This window comes from Cebus imitator, unplaced genomic scaffold (assembly GCF_001604975.1).
Source record: "Cebus imitator isolate Cc_AM_T3 unplaced genomic scaffold, Cebus_imitator-1.0 Scaffold626, whole genome shotgun sequence".
Taxonomy (NCBI): Eukaryota; Metazoa; Chordata; class Mammalia; order Primates; family Cebidae; genus Cebus; species Cebus imitator.
In genome coordinates this window covers 461,839-470,943 of record NW_016107941.1, presented here as the reverse complement: position 1 = coordinate 470,943, position 9,105 = coordinate 461,839, and the positions used below count along the sequence as shown (strand labels likewise).

The 9,105-nt window shown below is 33.9% G+C and overlaps 1 pseudogene; it reads right to left on the bottom strand.

Annotated features, from left to right (window-relative positions):
• Positions 1-721: 721 nt before the first annotated feature.
• On the bottom strand, positions 722-8,862 carry LOC119469309 (annotated as a pseudogene).
• Positions 8,863-9,105: the final 243 nt, after the last annotated feature.

Genomic DNA, 9,105 nt, shown 5'->3' with positions numbered 1-9,105 from the left:
AAATGAAAGGGCTCTTCAGTTTTCTTAGCATGTTTGCTATTCATCAGAGTGTTTCTACAAAATTTGACCAAAGAGTTAGCTAAAAATTATACTAATAACAGCTACTCAACTGGAAAAATGTGAACTATGAACAGCTCCAAATTGCTTGTAATTGAATGAGAGGTAGGGTACATTGTTGTCTTTTGTTTGTTTTTCTTGCATTTTTTTTGGGGTCATCTTAATTCTTTTTTTCACAGTTGGCTAGGTGTTGAAATATTCTAAGGGAAGAGAAATGAGAATGTGGACATTTAGAATCTTGTATTAGCTTAATAGTACAGTTAATGTGTAGTGATTGAGCATCATGTAGGTATAGTTTTACAAATGTGTCTATCTAGATTAAGGAGGTTTAATATTAGTTCTAGTCTACTAAGAATACTAATTATATTTTAAAATCATAAACAAAATTAATTTTTGAACTACTTCTTCTAGATCTATTGATTTAAGAATGAATTTTCTTTTTTTTGTATTTAAAACAATTAAACTTTTATTTTTGCTTAGCATGTGCAGCTTCTACCGGTTGTCAAAATATAGTCACAGTTAAGAATACCTACCTCATTTTTTTTTACCTCAGACTTGAAAGGTGTGAGATAAAGATACAGTAAACAACACATGATTTTCTTTTAATAGCACCTTGAAAAAATTCACTGTAATAGCACGGACATTAAGAGGGTGAGAAATGCCTTCAGATCCAATGGCTATAGGGCCCCACAATCTGTGTGAAGGCATAAGGAAACGTAGCGACAACATTGTCATGGGTTAATTTTAATGTTTTATGAGAAGGAATTTGGTTAAAATCATTTTCTTAGATGACCGTTCAGGACCTTCATTAGCTTCCTGGTCTTTTTTCTCTGAGGACTTCATTTTCTTATTCTTAACTTCTTTAGCCTGAAACTCACTCTTGTTAAGTTCAGAACCATGTTGGGGTTATTCAGGTTTCTCTGCTGGTAAAAGACAAGGGAGAGGTGAGTTGATTGACTAGGGTTTGTGAGTTCAGAGGAGTCATAGTGGGAAGCTCTAGCAGGGCACACTGAATCAAAACTGGTCATGAGCCATGCCATGACCATGCAACCAATATTTGCATCCAAAATATGTGCTTACTGTCTGACCAATACTCACGAAGGTGGGACAATTTCTCCTCAGCAGGTGACAGGAATGCTAATTGTGTAGCCAAACTTTGTATGTTATCTTTAAGGTTTTTTCCATGGCCTCATGTCCCACACATATTCATTCTGTTTTTACATATTGTCTTTCTGGATTAAGTCCTTTAGTAATTCTTTCATAGTATGTGTGCAAGGGAGAGCTTGAATCAATTCTAAGTCTTCTGGAGCTTGGGCTTCTACCAAACTTATTGCCATTAAAGTACATAATCCATGAACAGCCAAAGGAATGAAGCTCGACACACCTCTGGATCAACTCCTCGACATGTACAGGTATGATTTTAATTGAGGGTGCATTTTCTGTCAGTGGGATGCATGTTGTATAACTTTAGATTCTTGGTTAGCTCTGTGTACAGCCAGTCAGTCACTGGGAGAGGAATACCATCCCACACCATGATGAGCACCCCCATCACAGCAGTTGCATAGTGGTGGCCTGTATGCTTGTAGACCAGATAAATTTTTCTGTACCAGTGTTTCTTCTTACAACCCCATTAGCGATTGTATACCTATTAGAGCTTTGTCCTTCTTTGCCAGTGTACACTACTGTTTCTATCCTTAGTATGTTTCCTTTTTGACCATACCTATTCTCCATGATTTCCCTGACAGCAGCAACACCTGCTCCTGTCCAGTGGTATATAATATGAACCTTTGACTTTTCATGTAACTTGATCAAGACACTTGTTGCAGATGGGCAGTTCAGAATCTTTAGTTATAGACACCAGGTTTTTTGTAAGGATAGTAAAGAAGTTCATGGCATAATCACTTCACCAGGATTGATCTGTGCACTCTGCTGTGGAAAACTCTGATGTTTCAACACTGGATGAACATACTCCCTCTTCACTTTTGGTAGAAACCGTTATAATTCCACCAGAACATGGAATATTTACATTCCTGAGTTGGTGCTGACTTTGTTGAGGGTGTCTCATGAGAGATACAAGATAATGTTGTAAGTTTCTGATGTGTGAGTTGCTCTTTAAGGGCAACCATTGGCTTCTTTTTCCATCAGTCTCCTGATGAGGTGGATTTTGTCGTTTTCTGGGTTGTGTTTTTTTCCTTTGTTAATGATGAGCTATGATTATTCTGTACATTCAAAGGTGGTTTTTATTGTATTATGGTCTTCTCTTGACTGTTTTTTTGCTGTACATTATATGCAACAAAGCTTATCAGTGTACCTTCAACTTTTTTGTCCTCTGGTTTTATACAATTGAATTTAATTAGTGAAGCATGTTGTGTCGACTGTATTGCAACATCTTCTTCAATTTGAGTATGGGCTTCATCCTGACATGATAGGCCATCTAAACCAAATTTTTGCTGCTGTCCAGTAAGTGGTTACAATACCCCAACTATTATTATTATTATTATTTTGGTGGCAACTGATGCAAATTCTTGCAACAACTGTCAAGATTAATCACACCTTGAGCAATACTTTTATTGGTATCACTCTTGGATGAATTTAATTCTGGCATGAAAAGAGATAACTGGCTGTTCTCTACTCTGATTCTTCATCATTCTCTGACTTTGATAGGGAAGAATTCTCTGACAGAGCTTCTAAGAGCTGAGTCAGGACCTCTATGGCTATCATATGGTTAATCTCCTATCTTTCTGTAAGGATAAGAAACTTGCTTGAGATCCATCTTTTGGTTCTTTGCTTGGTATAATCTCAGGAGTTTGTGGTTTATCACCTTTATTGTGTGTACTACCATGACAATTTATGTTGGAGTGTGAAGAATGTGGAAATTGCAGTTTTAAAGTCAGGCTGCTGGAAAACTAAAACATTACTTCACCATTTGAGATGATAACAACTTGCATTAGTAGCAATGGAGCTCATGACACTATTATGGTTTGCAGTGTCTTTTAGGACTTTATAAGATTGTTTTCAAATGTCTTGTAAAATTCTTCAATATTAAATTTTTTTAATGACACATTTGTTTCAGTTGATAAATACTGTGCATGTTTAGTGTCATTTCTTACAATCTATACAAACAATTTTGCAGGTTTGGTTTGTCTCTTGTCAACTTCAGATTTTTTTGATTTTTCAGCTTCTGGAACATGAGCACTGAAATACTCTCTGACACAATCACTTAAATGTAATTTCTTGTTTCACATCTTCTCCACCTCAATGCCTGTCATACTTTGTTCAAGTTTAGTTACATTTTCAAGGGGATGTGGATTCAATTCCAATCCTTCTTCCCCATCTACTTTAGTCCATGGATTCTGAGGTGGGGCCATTTACTGTTTGTTGTCAAAAATCTGCCTTGAAAACTTTGGGTTTCTTTTCTATCTGGAGACTCTTGATTTCCTTTATAACCTCCAAAGACATAGTGACAGATGATGTCTTTATCATCTCCTCATATTTCTCTTCTTGCAGATCTGATGGCTGTTTCTTCTGTTTTTGCAATTAGTACATTCACCAAAGTTGGACTTCTGCTGGTAGGGGTAACAGACACCATATTTCTTTCATTTCTTCTTTTTCAAAGTGGGTAGTAAAGTGGTATCCTGGCCTTGCAAACTATGTTGTGAAATGTTTCCATTTTCCTATCATTTAAAAGATTTTTTGCTAAGATAGATCCAATTTCTTCCTTTAATATTTAGTAGAATTTGTCAGTGAGTTTGGATATGAGCCTGAAGTTTTCTTTGTTGGAAATTTTAAATATGATTTATTTATGTAATAGTCATAAAACTTTTCAATTCTGTTTCTTCTTAATTTACATTTGGTAATTATCTGCATAAAACATGTAGACTTTCTAATTTACTAGGATGACTTTAACCTCATCATCATTTTACTGATGCCACATTTTTGTCTGTGAGTGGTGCATGAATGCTCTTTCTGCATTGATACTACATTTTAGTGCCTTCTCTCTTCCTTATGTGCTTAATCTTGTCCAAGGTTCATATACTGTGTTAATTTCTTTATAAAATAAACTGTTGGTTTTTCTAATTTTTGTTATTTTTTTCTATTTCACATCTTTTTTTCTACTTTTGAAAAAATATTCTATATTTTGTCCAATATTCTTTTTCTAAAGTCTAAATTTCTATAACGAATATGTACATGATTAAATGCCTTTTTTACTTTCTGAATTTGAGTTGGAAGTTATGCTTTCAATCAAAACAACATTGAGATACCATCTCACAAAAGTCAGAATGGCTATTATTAAAAAAGCAAAAAAAAATAACAGATGCTGGTGAGAATGTGGAGAAAAAGGTACATTTATGCGCTGTTGGTAGGAGTGTAAATTAGTTCAGCCATTGTGGAAAGCAGTGTGATGATTCTTCAATGAGATTTACAGATCTATCATTCAACTCAGCAGTCCCATATCTGGGTATATACCCAAGATAATATAAATCATCCTATCAAAAAGATATGTGGATATTTATGTTTGCTGCAGCACTATTCACAATAGTAAAGACATGGAATCAACCCAAATGCCCATCAATGACGGATTGAGTAAAGAAAATGTGTTACATATACACCATGGAATACTATGCAGCCATAAAAAATAATAAGATCATGTCCTTTGCAGGAATATGAATGAAGCCAGAAGCCATTATCCTTAGCAAACTAACACAGGAACAGGAAACCAAATATTGCATGTTCTCACAAGTGGGAGCTAAATTATGAGAACCACATAGTCACATAAAGGGGAACAACAGACACTGGAACCTACCTGAAGGTGGCAGGTAGAACGAGGGAGAGGATCAGGAAAAATAGCTAATAACTACTAGCCTTAAGAACTGGATAACAAAATAATATGTACAACAAACCTCTGTGACATGAGTTTGCCTATATAATAAACCTGCGCATGTACCCCTGAACTTAAAAGCTAAGAGAAGGGAATATTACGCTTTCCTTCTAAGCACAGTTTAGCTGCATATTGCCAATTTAAATATTCAGTATTTTCATTATTATTTCAATTAGACGTACATTTCTTAATTCCCAAACATTTGAATAATTTAACTCAAATTTAATTTTGCATAAGAGAAAATAATGTACCATTTTACTTTTTGGAAAATTTGGTGAGACCTATTTTAAAGTTCAACATTTGGTCAATTGCTATAAATGTTTCATGAATATTTGGGAGGAAAAGTGTATTCTAATGTTTTAGGTAAATGTTATTTATATTATTTCTGCATTTGTGAATTTTCATAATAAGATTCTTTGCCTTTATCCTGAAAAATATAATTCAGAAATTTATTTTATATTTGGTGGGACAGTTAGGTGTAGGTCTAGGATAATAAATTCTCGGTAAATTTTGTTTTCTTAAAAATAACTTTACATCACTTTTTTGAAGGTCATTGTCCAGTATATAGGCTTTAAAGCTGGCAGTTTTTTTATTTCAGTACTTTGAAAATACTATTCATTTGTCTTCTGGCATTCAGTGTTTGTTTTGACATATTAGCTGCCTGCCTCATATGTCACCTTTTGAAAGCAATATGCCATTCCCATCCCATCTTTGAGTACTTTTAAGATGTCCTTTTGCATTTGGCTTGGCATTTTGCCTACGATGTGTCTAAGTGTGCTTTTACTTTGTAGTTTTGTTGAAAGTTGGCCAAGATTCTGAAATTCTTTGGTATTTTTCTCAATTTTACTTTGTATATTTTTTCAATTTTGTTAAATTCTTAACCCTTATTTGTCAAATATATCTTAATATATTGTACTCCATTCTCTCTGTGTTCCTTTTTTTGGACTGTAATTACATTTTCTCACATTGGTCTCTATGTTTCTAACCTTCTTGATCCTTTTGATCTTTGGGCAATATTTTCTCCTGATCTATACTCCATTTCATTTTTTCTTTATATAGCTAGATCTAATCTGCTGTTAAACACAGCCATTGAATTTTACTAGTTTTCAATTATGAAATTTCCTTTTTGTCTTTAAATTTTCTGGCTATCTCCTAAAATGATCAAATCTGACTTTTCTTTCTTGAATATATTGTGTAATTAACAGTCTGCTTCCAGCAACTGTATTGTATAGATTCACTATCCTGTTTTTGATTATGAAAGTTTGTCTTCAATGTACCTGGTTATTTTTCATTTCTTGTCAAACATCACATACATATGTATACATGATACATATAATTTAAAACTTTGGATATTTAAACCTTCCTACCAAGAATATTTATAGTTATGTCATCTAGAAGGCTGGGGTTTTGGACTTTAGCAACATCACTGACAATTTAGCAAGATTATTCAGAACTGAAATAATTTAAAGCTGGTTTTCAGATCCTGTGAGAGTCACACTATTTTCTTCTTTTAAATGTTTCAACCTAAATTCAAGATATTGATTAGTTAATCTCCCCTCCAAACTTTTAGTGGGTCATGAAATCCACTAAATCCACTTCATTCACCTAGATTGGAAATTGGCAAACCACATTTCTTTCAACCTAGAGCAAAAGGCAAATCTGGCATGCTTCTGTTTCTATAAATAAAGTCCTATTAGCACACAAGCACGACCATTTATTTAAATACTGTCTATTACTGGTGCATTGCTACAATAGCAGCTGAGTTGAAAAGGAGGAGACCTTATGGGTAACAATGCCTGAAAGATTTACTATTTAACCTTTTACAGAAAAAGTTTACTGACCCTAGAATTGAGAGTTTACCCAAAGGAAAAATTAGATAATGCACGTGCTTTGTAGTTTCTCTTGGTTTCCTTTATCTTGGAAATCTTGCCCCACATATTCTGCACTGCCTTAGTAGCACACCACAATTTTAAAGCAGAGCGTCTTCCCCTATGCATTATTTATCCCGTCCTTCTCAATGAGAGAACCACCCAAAACACAGTCCAAATGCCACTCCAAATGGAAATCTGTGTTTTGGACTCTAAGAGAAGAAACAGCGGAGTAGGTTTAGTAGGTAGTCATTTCATGTCATTTTATTCACATTGATGTGTAAAGCATGATACTAAACATCTGTTGGGTAATATAAAGAAGATAAACTCCTTCTCTTGATGACATCTTTTTGTAAACTATGAAATAATAATGTATTGTGTATTCTTTAATCTCCCTAGATTAAGTAAAATGTGGTGATCATTACTGATTTGGCCAAATAAGTCTACATCTGGACTTAGGCCATGGACTTTGTGAAGTTCATGGAATCCTTTCTATGTGTCTGTTTATATGAATTTTATAATTTTCATGTATTTGCTATATTTGATTAATATCAATAGTGTTGTAAGTATGAATTTTATTAAATATGCTAGCAGTAACCAGCCTCTGCCACTTTCTAGCACTATGCTTAAATTTTCTAAGCCTGACCTTGTTTGTTCTTTTTAAAGTGAATTTGATAATACTTCGCAGAATTAACTTGAGAATTAAATGAGATGACATACACAACATGCCTACCAGAATGCCAATCTCTATTCTCTTTTATTTTGTTCAAAATAAGATGCAGGACAATGGGCCACTGCCTGGCTGCAAGTTAGAATTACTGGGAGATAATGCTTCCTGCAGTAATTCTAAATGCCTAAAACAGACCCACAGCAATTAATTCTGAATCTTCCAGTGTTAAGCTAGTGTATCCTCAGATGAATCCTCTGCTCATTCATTGTTAAAGACCACTGAAAAGGTAGAGGAAATTCAAGTTAAATCCGTGCTTGTATTTTACCACCAGTGTTTGTGTGTGATCTTAATCCAATTTTAATTTATCACTAATTTTTCCAATTTAGAAAGCACATATAACATAAGTTGCAAAATTGCTAAGAAATTAACAAATAAAATGTCGGTTTTCAGACACAATAGTTTCTCAATAGGTTGAAGCTTTTAAAAAAACTCCTTTCTTTCCTGACTTAAATTTAAGTTTCTATTGCTCTATATTTCTATCTTGATTATTCTCATGAGCTCCAAATTACCCTCGAATTTTTGCAAGCCTTACTTATCATCATTCTTCTCTTCAGTTAATTGCTCTGGAGACTTTTCTTAATCAGCAAAGCAAAAGTAGCCATTTGTATACAATGATTCTCCTTTTACTTAGTCTTTATTTATATTTGTCATATCACTTAACCTTCTATGAATTATCTTGTGTATTCTTATTTATTTATATTTGTCATATCACTTAACCTTCTATGAAATTATCTTGTATATTCTTATTTCTATTTCTCACTATGCAATATGAGTCTTAACATATAGCTTTGCATTTAAACCTAGTGCCTATGACAGATTATGACATAGAAGGCATTCAATAATTATGTGTAGATTGACTGCATTAAATGCTGATTTAAAACTATGACTAAAAAGCATGAAAGGATAGAAAGAATGTGAAGTTTTCTAACTCCATATGAAATTCTCTAACAGCTCAATTATGTCATCTTGGGAATCTGAAAATGTGTCTTATATTTCTTATAAAAAGATCTTCTCCTTGAGAAGAGAGATTATCCTCTTCTTGAGAGATTAGGCATTTTGATTCATTTAGCACCTAGAAATAAATAAGTTAATAAACAACTTTGCCCTTTTAGCTAAAAAAAAATGGCTCGCAATAGCAAAACATTTAAGAAATATCTTGAAACTGTTAGAGCTATATTTGTGCAGGGATAAATCTACAAAAGCAATCAACCATAATATATATGAGTTTATGCTTTGGAGTTAAAGACAATTCCAGCTGGGGCTCTGCAGCAGAGGCACTTTATGTCCAACTCACATCGCAGGAACTTGCTGTCTGCTTCTGTTTGCATCTAACCATCAAGGTCTGCATGTGTATATCTGATGGCTCTTTTTGCCGCTCTTCTTCATATATGGAAAGTAATACTACCCACATGTGATTGGCCCAGGAATTAAAATTCACAAAAGATTGCCTCAACTATTGACTTGGTCATTGCTTTAAAATTAATTCAACATCCTTGTCCCCCAGCTGTGGTAATTCCTAGGTGTGGCATTCACAATTCTCAGATTTTCCCCATGATATTAAACTTCAGTGG